This window comes from Lissotriton helveticus, chromosome 11, assembly GCF_964261635.1.
Source record: "Lissotriton helveticus chromosome 11, aLisHel1.1, whole genome shotgun sequence".
NCBI lineage: Eukaryota > Metazoa > Chordata > Amphibia > Caudata > Salamandridae > Lissotriton > Lissotriton helveticus.
In genome coordinates, this window is record NC_136072.1 from 657240202 (window position 1) to 657253505 (window position 13304).

Sequence of the window (13304 nt, forward strand, 5' to 3'; positions counted from 1 at the left end):
TGGATAAGACATCCTGCCAACTACACTCCACGTGTAGTCTTTGATACGTTTTCTCAGTTTAATGAGCCTACGCAGAGATTGGTATTTGAGGAGATGTGTAACTTTTTGAGGGAAGAATGGTATAATGATGATGTAGATAATGTACCGTCCGACATAATTGAACTTCAGAGTCACTTTTCGAACGGTATGATTATAGGAGACGATGTACGACGTGCCGTGGAACGCTTATTAGCGTTCAGATCCACAGCACATTCTCGGGTGTCATCAGATGATACCACCGAGAATTGGAAAGCGGTTCCTGGTCAGTATCCCATGAGAGAGGTTCCGCCACTGTGGGTGCCTGGTGATCCTAATGCAAACCCTGTGGTTCTACCGCATTTTCGAAGGGTGTGGATACATCTTCCATGGAAACGATCGGAAGTTTTGCAAGTGAAGCAATCCTTACCCGATCCGCGTAAAAATCCGGCTGGTTATTATAAGGAGTTATCGCAACTGGTGAAAGCTTCTATTATGAACCTTGCCGACATCGACATGTTGTTTGGCAATGTAGTCCCGCAACCAGTTTGGGCCAAAATTCGTCAAGCCAATCACGCAGTTGAATTAGGGGGTGATTGGGCTACACTGCTAGCAGCTGATGCATTACAAGTCGGTGGGGCTAAACCTGAGCAGTTGATCTTGGATTTGCCTCAGAAAATAATTACGCTCATAAAAACTCTCATGCCAGCGATGAAGGTGAACTGGGATAAGTTATCAGCTTGTAAGCAAAAGAAAGACGAGATTGTCTCAGATTTCTTTACAAGGTCTGAGGAAGCGTTTGTCGACCACAGCGGCCAGGACATGGGCGCTGAGGGAGGCCAGCGATTATTTGTTGACAAATTCGTGTCAAATTTGCTGCCTGAGCTATGCAACAAATTAAAGAATTCAGAGAGTGCGTGGGCAGTTTCAACCCCTGCGCAAATACTAGCAACGGCTCAGTATTATGAGAATAGGGAAAAAGAAGAAAGTGATCGTGTAGAAAAGAAAACTAAGGAGCTCAAAACGAAGGTTTTGTTGCAGCAAGCATACCCTCCACGACCAAACCAAAATGATTCACAACAGCAGTATCGACCACGAGCACAGCCCGATAGGACACAGCCGCGCTCTGACAACTTTGATTACAGATCTTCACTTGGGTATAATCAGTGCGCATATTGTAGGAAAGAGGGACACCTAAAATATGATTGTCTTGCCTTACGGGACCGTCTGAATGGTGTGTCGACACGTGGAAACCGTGGTGGTGGTCCTCAACAGGCACCACGTGGTAGAGGTCGTGGTTTATCCCACAATCAGATTGATCGTCATCAAAATCAATCGGATGCGAATAATTATTTTGATCAGCGAAATACGGGGTCTGTTCGATCTGCACAGTATAATGTTGATGATTATTACGTAGAGCCCGAGACTGTTGTAAATGACCATTATTAGGACAGCCACCGACAAAGAGAGGGAGTAGTGTCAGTTCCGGTCGATCAGAGTGGGCCTTACGTTGCAGTAGCTACATCGGGTGTAGTTGAGCCTTTTCTGTTAGACACTGGTGCGACGAAAAGTTCCATCATGCATTCGAAACTCCCTGGCGCACCTTTGTCTGGCTTAATGAACATTTCCGTTGGATTCTCTGGCGCCCCTGTTAGTAACCCAGTCTCTAACCCTTTGCCTCTTATGATTGGACCTCGTGAGCTAACGGCTCCACTGATTCTATCTACAGGTTGTGGTGAAAATCTTTTGGGCCTGGATTTGTTGAAACGATTATATGCAACATTGTATTGTTCCCCCGAAGGAGTGGAGCTTACATTGGGACGGAGAGTGATCTCTCCAATGTATTTATCGGTTGATAAATTCCCACCGGAATTGAGTTCCCTCCCTGCGTCCTTATGGGCCACAGGTCCTAATGATGTAGGCCTGTTAGATATTTCACCCTATGTGATTCAATTAAAACCAAATGCGCGATTACCGCGTTTACCTCAATATCGTATTTCTCTCGAGGGCGAACGAGCGCTGTTAGCAATCGTTCATGATCTCATTGGAAAGGGTGTTGTTGAAGAAACTCGTGGAAATGTGTGTAATAGCCCTGTATTGCCAATTCTGAAACGAACTGACCCAACTAAACCTCCTGTGTACCGTTTCGTCATAGATTTAAGAGAGGTGAACAAAATAGTGGTTCCACAATTTCCCGTGGTCCCTGACATTACGGCTTTACTAACAATGATTCCGGCATCTGCCTCCTGGTTCACAGTGATCGATCTAAAGAATGCTTTCTTTAGCATCCCGATTGCAGAGGAAAGCAGAGACCTATTCGGATTCTCATTAGGTGGTCGCAGTTTTAGGCTAAAACGCGCTCCACAGGGCTACTGTGAGAGTCCGTCAATCTACAGCCAAGCACTTAAAGGTCAGCTTGATGCCTTTTTATTACCTAGAGGTGCAGCTTTGATTCAATACGTTGACGATCTTCTAGTGGCAGCTGATACAGAAGCAATTTGCAAAACGGCTACAGTATCATTGTTGCACTATCTACATGACTTACACCACAAGGTATCGCCTTCAAAGCTACAGTATTGTTGTCAAGAAGTTACCTATCTAGGTCACTTATTGTCAAAAGAAGGGAGAAGGTTGACCCCAGAAAGAATTGCAGCAATTTCCCAAATGACTGTGCCAAGAACTCAGAGAGATGTTCGCGCCTTTTTAGGTATTACGTCCTATTGTAGACAATGGATTCCAAATTTTTCATTGTTGGCGAAACCATTGATAGCCCTTACGTGCAAGGATGTTTCATCCCCAGTACCTTGGTCTGAAGAGTGTCAGAAAAGTTTTTCGGAATTGCGTGATGCGTTGTGTTCGGCTCCTGTGTTGGGCACTCCTGACTACAGTAAGCCGTTTACACTATACGTTCACGAGAGGGATGGTTGCGCGTTGAGTGTTCTGACACAACCTTTTGGTGGTAAGCAACGCCCATGTGCCTATTTTTCTTCGACTTTAGACCCAGTAGCTAGAGCCTTGCCGAGTTGTTTAAGGGCAACAGCGGCAGCTGCGGCGTCCATTCGACAGTCCGCAGGTTTAGTCATGGATAATATGCTTACAGTGATGGTTCCGCATGCAGTTGACACTCTATTGAATCGAACGAAAACTCAACATCTGACGAGCGCAAGATTGTCTGGATATGAGTTGACGTTATTGGCCAGTCACATACGGATAAAACGATGTAATGTGTTGAATCCAGCAACATTGCTGCCGATCGACGCAGAATCAAGTGGTGAAGCAGTACATGACTGCTATCTCAGAACTGAAGAGGAAACTAAGGGTCGTATTGACCTAAAAGATACTCCATTGACAGATCCCGATGGTACTTTGTATGTGGATGGTTCTTGTTTCAAGTTGCCGAACGGTGATGTGACAACTGCGTATGCTGTAGTAACATTGAAAACGATTGTAGAAAGCGCAAGATTAAGTCAGAAATCGGCTCAGGCTGCCGAGTTGATTGCTTTGACGAGAGCGTGTGTGTTGTCTAAAGATAAACGGGTGAATGTGTTTACAGATAGTCAGTATGCGTTTGGTGTGGCACATAGTTTTGGACGACTGTGGAGAGAGAGAGGATTCCTTACGTCACATGGTACGAAGATTCAACATGGTCAGCTTGTAAATGATCTTTTAGATGCACTCACATTGCCTAAACAGGTGGCCATAGTCAAATGTAGCGCACATCAGAAAGTAACGGATGATGTGGGTCATGGAAATGCATTTGCGGATGAAACGGCTAAAGAGACGGCTAAAGATTTGACGAACAGAATGTATGTTACGAGCTCAGTAAGATGGCCAACAGAGACTGGTATGTGTGAAGACACATTTGAAAGTGTGAAAGCAATACAGAATGAAGCCACTGAGACGGAAAGGACAAAATGGAGAGAGAGCACGGGAAGATTGGATGAGAATGGATGTTGGGTTGATTTATCAGAGAAGCAGAGATGGATGTTACCGGATGTGTATGTGCTCGCTGTTGTTACAATGGCTCATGGTATGGCACACATCAACACAAAAGGCATATGCAAGTTGTTGTCTCATGTATGGAAGAATGATGGGATTACTAAGTGTGCCGAGAGAGTGGTCAAGAATTGTATGGTGTGTTTGATGCACAATCCTGGTAAGGGCACCCCCACTCCACCTGGCCATTTTGCCCCTCCTACGTACCCTTTCGAAGTTATCCAGTTGGACTTTATCCACATGGAGAGATGTAATAATTTGAAGTATGTGTTGGTTGTGGTGTGTGCATTTTCTAGGTGGATTGAGGCCTACCCCCTTAAGGATAATACGGCTTTATCCACGGCAAAAATTTTGCTCAAAGAGTATTTTTCCCGCTACGGAATGCCTCGGGTTGTATGGTCGGACAACGGAAGTGAGTTTGTTGGGAGTGTGATGAAGAGTGTGTGTCGCGGGTTAGGGATTGTACAAAAATTTCATAGTGCAAATCATCCACAATCAGCAGGATTGGTGGAAGGATATAATGGCACTTTAAAACTGAAATTGGCTAAAATTCAGGCAACAACTGGTTTATCATGGCCCGACGCTTTGCCTCTGGCTCTCCTGTCGACCAGGGCAACCGTACACTCTCGAGTAGGGCTCAGCCCATATGAGATTGTGTTCGGCCGTCCTGCTAATGTATGGGGAGTTCCAAGACCAAAGGAATTTGACAGAATTGAATACCCTATGTTGATTGATTATCTCTATGATCTGACTGCTAAATTGAGTTTGATTCATCAACAGGTCTTTGAGTCTCTGCCGTCACAAACAGAGGGTCCTGGTCATCGACTTCAACCAGGGGACTGGGTCCTTGTTAGAAACTACGGACGAAAACGAAACCTTGAACCAAGATTTGTGGGCCCGTTCCAAGTGCAGCTGGCTACAAGGACGGCGGTTCGATTACACGGACGTCGGAACTGGGTACATGCTACCCACACGAAGCGAGTCCCACTTCCTCTGCCGTCGGACATCTGGATGAGAAGAGGTCTTTCTTCTTCTGAGACCGACACTCCACCACATTTCGTTCCATTCAGCGAAGCTCGGCTTGTATCTGACACTGTTGCTGACTCCTCCCAAACAATTTCCTCAACGTCAACTTTGGAAAACTTGACTGTTGAACAAACGCCTGAACAATTGAACACTCCTTTGCCGTCCAATCCGTTATTTGAAGATCAGACTCGCCTTGGAAGTAGCCGATATTTTCTTTGTCCACGAACAAGCCACAAATAAAAAGATTTTTTTGTTTCTAGATTCTACATTGCTCTGAAAACAGTGGACATTATATATTGTGTATCTTTTTCTTCTTTTCCGTACAGCCAAGAACATTATTTAGTTAGAACCTACCATCCAGGTTGACCGTAAGGCCGTGCGGGTACTTCCTTCTGTTTAGCAGCTATCAACACAAGGTTGGTTTCTATTATCAATTTCTGGGAACTCCTGGGAATTGATAACCGCTACTCAGAACGAAGTGCGTCAAGAACGTCGCGGACGGTCGTTAGGGGATGGAATCATCATTGAGTGAGCTGTCGAAAAGAGAAGAAATGTTGGCGCAAAGATCTACATTACAAAAAATATGTCATACAAAATGGTTTTTCTCACAAGTAATCATACTGTTTCTCACCATATCTATGCTATTAGTAGGAGGAATATATTATGGGTCTCAGTCCTTATTGTCTTCTGCTACACCTACTCTTCCATCTCATAATCAATATTTCGTTTCTACTGTTTCTCCACATTCCTTTTATTCTCTGCCTCAACACGAACAAGTCAGACGTGCGGAATTCAGAAACAACTCTTTTATCCAACTCTTGCATCAGCATCAGTTAGTGGTAAACACTACCAACTGTTGGGTGTGTGGGTTAATGCCACATACCATGGATAGGGGTATTCCGTACTTAGTTCTGCCTTATAGTGCACAAGGGTCAGCTCGAGCATTACAAACTATGTTCCGTAGTGCACTAGATTCCTACCCCCATCGAGAACCGCGCTCAGCAAACTCTGGTCCTGGCCCGTACCACAAGACTCTGGCAAGAGCTATTGCAGACTTAGATAGAGATATTTTTGACGCATCGCTCATCCCAGAGGAAGAGGTGCGAGCATATAAGGAACTAAGTGAAGCTGAGTACAGCTTATCAGTGGGTGAGAGGCAGCTTAAAAGCTCGCCACCGATATGGATTGTACCTCACCTTGGTAATTTCTGCTTGAAAGGTCTTGGTCGAAATCCGAGAGCTCAGTTTGGGGAGAGTGCTTGTACTGAGACGTATGTCTTACCAACGCTCTCTTCCCCTGTCTTCCTGCCTGCCAAGGGTACCTACTTTGTATGTTATGATCGAGCCTATACGTGGTTACCTCATGACTTCTCGGGTACCTGCTATATTGCAAATCTTTTGCCTCCGACTTTCACTGTGGCCTCTGATTATCACAGGAATAGAATTGTAAGAGGTGTGGTTAGCAAAGAAGATACTTCCGGACAAGAAGCGGGAGACTTCTTTAAGGGTTTCCTACCGTTTTGGGGACCGATGGTTAATAGCAGGAACCTGAGGCAGTTAACTCGTGTAGTAGAATCAACTGCCAACATAACTGCAAATGCCCTTGGTAATTTGACAACCGAGCTCCAAGCGGATAGATTGATGACGTTGCAGAACCGAATGGTTCTAGATATCATTCTAGCAGATAGAGGTGGGGTTTGTACAGTCATCCATTCGAGCTGCTGCATATTCATACCTGATAACGCTCCAACGGTTTATCAAGCCATCTCTAAGTTGCACAAAATTTCGGAGTCCATACACGTGGACGAAGGAAATTGGACGCTTCTGGGATGGTTTTGGGGTCTGATATCGACTTGGGGTTGGAAGATTCTGATGACCATAGGGGTTGTTGTGACATTTCTGTTCTCATGTTGTCTTTGTGTGCAATGTGGTCCTGCCTTATGTGGCCTTTGTGCTACGACGTGTATAAGACAGCCTATTGTCACCAAAGAGGCATTGAAGGATAGAATAATGTATCAACAACATCTGAGTGATCTGATGAGTATCGAAATCGATTATGATTCCGACTAGTGCTTGCCTACATGAGGGCAAAAGGACCGTCTGAGGTTCCGTAAAAATTATTACGATGTTCTGGGCCATGCCGAATATAGACGAGTTTGGTATCTATGAACCGCAAATGACGAGTTCGGCAAGTGTGTGTATTTTCGCTACACTACCTGCCAGGGTTCGTCTAATATTACGTGTTCTTCGTCTGAACCCTTAGGTTCCATTTTAGATACGGCATCCATCTTGTTTCTTGCCCTCACGTAGTCAGCGAGCAGGTAACTGTTCGCCCCTTGACCCTCTAGTTCCCAAGCCTTGCGGAAGACGCATATTCCTTTCATGCGTCTTTATGGCCGGAGGAATGACACAGCAAAGGCAGATGGCTCAGCTTGAGGGTAATCTGGCCGTGCCGGCATATTGTGACAGCCGTGCAGGCGATGGGATCCAACTCTTTGATCCTACGATCATGCTTCCTATATTACCCCCACACTCTTTTCTCTACACGTGTCTGACTTCCTTGCAGCTGCTCTTGTCTCTTCTTCTTTGTCATTTACAAACTCTAATGGGTGTGCCTAATGGTGGGAAGATGTACTTTTACAGTTGGGAACCGGCATGGCTATTGTAATTATGTTCCGGGATTCTGAACACATGAAAGCGACCCTTTTGAAGTCTACTGTGGGAACTGGATTGTAATCTTTTGTCCACATGTTATGCAATGGCAACATTCTGTATAAAAGAGAGCGACCAACGTATACAATTTGAAGCAGACTCTCAGAACCTACACACTGTTGTACTTCTTGTGACTTTTGCCTCCCTGCAGTAATAAACGCTGATCTTTGACGCCGAAGGAAGTATCCCGTGTCTCTGTAATTTGTGCGCCGAAACAGGTATCCACTGAAGGTTATAGGTGTTGTTCCCTGGCACCGCTGGTACTGTTAAAAGTCCAGTCCTTCAACTGTTGCACTCTCTGGAGTGGGAAGAGTAATTTTTACCCCTACGCTATCCAACGCTTTCCCTACTGTTGCACTCTCTGGAGTGGGAATAGTAATTTTTACCCCTACGCTAGCCAATGCTTTCCTTACTGTTGCACCCTCTGGAGTGGGAATAGTAATTTTTACCTCTACGCTATCCAATGCTTTCCCTACTGTTGCACTCTTTGGAGTGGGAATAGTAATTTTTACCCCTACGCTATCCAACGCTTTCCCTATTGTTGCACTCTCTGGAGTGGGAATAGTAATTTTTACCCCTACGCTATCCAACGCTTTCCTTACTGTTGCACCCTCTGGAGTGGGAATAGTAATTTTTACCTCTACGCTATCCAATGCTTTCCCTACTGTTGCACTCTTTGGAGTGGGAATAGTAATTTTTACCCTCCCGTTATCCAACGCTTTCCCTACTGTTGCACTCTTTGGAGTGGGAATAGTAATTTTTACCCTTACGCTATCCAACGCTTTCCCTACTGTTGCACCCTCTGGAGTGGGAATAGTAATTTTTACCCCTACGCCATCCAACGCTTTCCCTACTGTTGTACTCTCTGGAATGGGTAGTGTAATTTTTACTCCTACGCTATCCAACGCTTTCCCTACTGTTGCACTCACTGGAGTGGGAATAGTAATTTTGACCCCTACGCTATCCAACGTTTACCCTACTGTTGCAGTGGCTGGAGTGGTAATAGTAAATGTTACCCTCCCACTATCCTACAGTAAAAATATTGTATATTTTTAATTAATATTATGTTAATATATATGTGTTAAAAATTCAAATTGTATGTTTTTTTAACTTAAATTAATTGTTTAAATATTGTAAAGTTATTTAAGTATTTTTAAGTATGTTTTAGTTAATTATAGTTAGTATTTCATTAATTTCAAATTACTTTTAAGACATTTAAAAAAAATCGATATTTTAACTAACTATATATTTTTTTCCCATATTTTTGATTCAATATTTTTGTACTTACCTCTTTGTAGATAGGACTTCGATATTTTTGATTTCTATATTTTTACTTCGATATTTTTAGTATTCTATATTTTTGTATTCTATATTTTGTCAGTGATCCATTTTCTGTATTTTGTTCATCTTGTATTTGTTCCTCTACATCTAACTGGTCTTGTTCAGGTATTTCTATAGTTTGCTATTGTTCTTCCTGAACTTGTTCTTCTACCCCTAATTGATCCTGTTCAGGTCTTGTATCAATTTGCGCTTCTTGTGCTCGAACTTGTTCTTCTTCTCTTTCCTGTCCCTGCTCAGGATTCTCAATAGCTTTTTTTTCTGAGTATGTTCTTCTTTCCCGTTCTTTTCCTTTCTACTTTCCTGTCTCTCTAGATTATTTCTTCTTCTTGTGTTGATAACAACTTCAGGTATTTCAATCAATGGTATCCAGTCTACATGACTTGTTCTGGGTCTTTCATCATCTATTTGTCTTTCAAAATCTATCAATTTAGATTATTCGACTTCACAACCTTTAGCTTCTGGTGTCTCAGCTGGTTCGGTCAGTTGCTGCGCTTGTTCTTCAAATGGGCTTGGAATTCTTCTGGTATGGCTAGCATTAATCCAATTGGGTAAACATGCACACTTCACTGCTGTGGTAGTGACAAGTATGACTTGACATTGTTTATCCCACCTGGGTGTTAGACACGATTTTCTTGTGTGTTTCTTCACTAACACCCAGTCTCCAGGATTCAAATCATGTGCCTGGTCTGGCTGCCTTGCAACTGCATCCTCTCTACCCTGATGAGAGACAGAACTCACCATTTCAGACAATTCCTTGCAATTGTCCAATACCAGATCATCGGTTATATTCATCAATGTATTTCCAGGAAGAAATGCTTGTCTTGTTGCCTTTCCCAGGAGCAATTCATGAGTGCTCAAGCCTGTTTAGGAAAATGTTGAAGACATGGTTGTTTAATCAATAACTTAATAACCCAGTGTCAACCTGCAGGTCCTTAAATTGTTGTAGGAAATCATAGCGCCAAGACGCCTACGGGCATTTGCTCGCGCTTTATAAGTTGTAAAAATAAATAAATAAATAAATAAATAAATTTCTTGTCAGGAATGCTTCTGAGACCAATCAGTACAGAGGCAACGCATCTGGCCATTTTAGCATTGTGAATGCACACACCTTCCCTAACCTTGACTTGATTGTGCCATTAAGCTGTTCAACAATTCCAGAAGCCTCTGGACGATAAGCACAGTGTAGTTTTTGTTCAATGTCCAATGCAGCACAGATTAATCGAATTATCTCATTATAAAATGCGGTCCTCTATCTTATTCCAAAGTAACTGGAAAACCGAAACGAGGTATCAACTCCCTCAACAATAATTTAGCAACTATGAGACTGTCATTTCTACTCCTGGAGTAGGCCTCTACCCATCTCGAGCACAGACACACTATGACAAGTACATACTTCAATCCATTGCAAGGAAGCAACTCAATTAAGTCTACTTGTAGCCTGGTGAATGGTCTTTCTGCCTTTCAAATTTTCCCCCAGCTAACCACTGTCTTTCTACCTGGGTTTTGCTGCTGACAGATCAAGCATTTTTGGCAACATTTCTCTGCAACTACTCTTAACTTTGGAATATACCAGCCATGTCTGAATAGTATAATCATTGAGTCCCGGCCAATATGTGTTGTCCCATGGTATACTCTTGCCATTTGAGAGAGTAAGCAAACTGGCATGGCTGGTCTGCCATCTAAGTACACCCACACTCCATCTTCTGTCCTTTTTGTACAACCTGACTTTATCCAGGTTTCCTTTTACTTTTCCTCAACTTCTTCCTGCAACTGTCTGACCTCATCCCATGGTTCTGGAACTGAGAAAAACATACGTTAGCAGCTGGTTTGACTTGTTTCCACTTCATTTGTGTTAATTGCCATTGTATTTTACGCACAGTATTGAGCAATTTGGTCTTCATATCTATTACCTGCTGTCACATAGTCATTTCCTGACTGATGTGCAGCACATTGAACAACCGCTATTTCTTTTGGCAATTGTAATGCTTCCAACAAATCTTTTACATTTTTACTATTTCTGAAAGAGATCCTATAAAAGTCAGAAATCCCCTCTGCATCCAGAGCTGGCCAAAGTAATGCACAACCCCGAAACCATATTGACTATCCGTAAATATGGTAATTTTCCAATTTTTCCCTATTTTGCATGCCTCTGTTAAGGCCACCAATGTGGCTACTTGTGCAGACTTGACTCCCGGTAAACAGGATGCTTCAATGACTCCTGAAATTTTGCATACAGCATATGCAGCACTTAGCCCGCCTTCTTCCGTTCTTAGACATGACCCATCCACAAACAATTCATGATCAGATTCCTACAAGGTAGTTTCTTTTACATCTGGCCGGGGGTAGTACAAAATTCAGTCACATTCAAACAATCATGATCAATCTCATCTTTCACTTCCTCACAACATGGATCTGGCAATAATGTGGCAGGATTCATTATTGTACATCTTATCACTATCATATTCTCAGCTCCCAAAATCGCTCTTTCATACTTAGCCATCCGACTAGGCGTGAGGTGCTGCGTTCGTGTTCTTGTCAAGAGAATCTCAACTGAGTGTGGAACGTATACCTATACAAGATGTCCCATCACAATTTACTCACTTTGCCCCAGACTCACACAAGTAGCAGCTACTGCTTTTAAGCAGCCAGGTAATGCTGCAGCCACTGGATCCAAGGTGGCTGAGATATGCGCCACTGGACGTTGGCTCAATCCATGTCTCTGTGTTAAAACTGAAAGTGCACAATTTTCTCTCTCGCAACAAAACAGTGCAAATACTTTTGAATAAACAGATATGCCTAAGGCAGGGGCCTCACACAGACAATTTCACAATTTCACAAACACTTCCAACATTCGTCAATCCAATCAATTGCGTCTTTTGCTCTTTTCCGAGGCAATTGTATCAATGGTTTAGCTAGCAGGGAGAAGCTATTTATCCACTGCCTACAATACCCAACCACTCCCAGAAACATTCTCATCTCCTTTTGGGTCTGAGATAGTTGCATCTGTTTAATTATTTTTATTCTTTACGGTGTCACTTTTCTAATTCCTTTTTCTATTTTATGCCCTAAATATCTAACTTCTTGTTGACAAAACTGCAATTTCTCTGGAGACACCTTGTGTCCTCCTTCAGCCAAATGGTTCAGTAATGCAATTGTGTCCGTGACCCAATCTTCTTGTGTCTTTAATGCCACCAATAGGTCATCAATGTACTGAACCAGAACTGATTTCCTGGGCCTTACTAATGACTCTAGACACTTTTTCGGGGTTTGATTGAAAACTGTGTACCCTTGAGGAACTCATTACCATGCCCAAACACGATTTTCAAACCGGAAGGCGAAAAGATACTGACTTTTTGGGTGTAAAGGAATGGAAAAGAATGCCTGACACAAATCATTCACTGTGAACCATCCTGGTTTCACTGATTCCGCTATCACATGGACTCTACCCTACACGCTTTTCGCTGCAGTGGGGCTTGGCTGCAGCATATTGGAACCCATTTTCAGGGACGTTTGTCACTCGAGCTCACACACTAACACGTGAGCACCGGATTGAACCCTCAGTAATCTCCTTATCGATTATTTGGAAACTCTTATTAGACATTGATCATGACTCCTACATTTTAATTGAGCTTATTTGGCCACGACACCCGATTGGGGGAGCCCTGCGTTTGGTGTATTACTTCCCAGGTTTATTTACAATAACACCTAGACCAGAATGCTCTGACTTCACATCTTTGAACACTTGGACCGTTGCTTCTTGAATATCCGGATTTCTCTTGAATATGGTTCCTTACCTCATACTCATTATGTCTGGACAAGCCCCTATTTGACATACGACGTTAATATTTCGTCTCGCCTAGCCTTGAAAAAGTCTTAGTACTTACCTTCAGTAATGACGAAACACGTGTCGGCTGTCTTTTTGTCAAGTCTACTCCCATGGATTTTCTGAATAAAGAACATGATAATTTGAACTTTTTTGTTTGTTTGTGATGTCCAACTACTGCTGTTATCGGAGAATCTCTACATATTGTGAATCACTACTGGATTTGGCACCACTGGGCAACAAGGCACTGCAATTCTGTTTATTTTTCACAATTCCTGCCCTATCCTGTACTTTCCACTATGCTTTTTGAGTCCCATGATTGGCGAATTACAAGGACTGCTCATTAATTCTTTCAAAATTCCTTGTTTAATCATTTGATCAATTACTGGAAC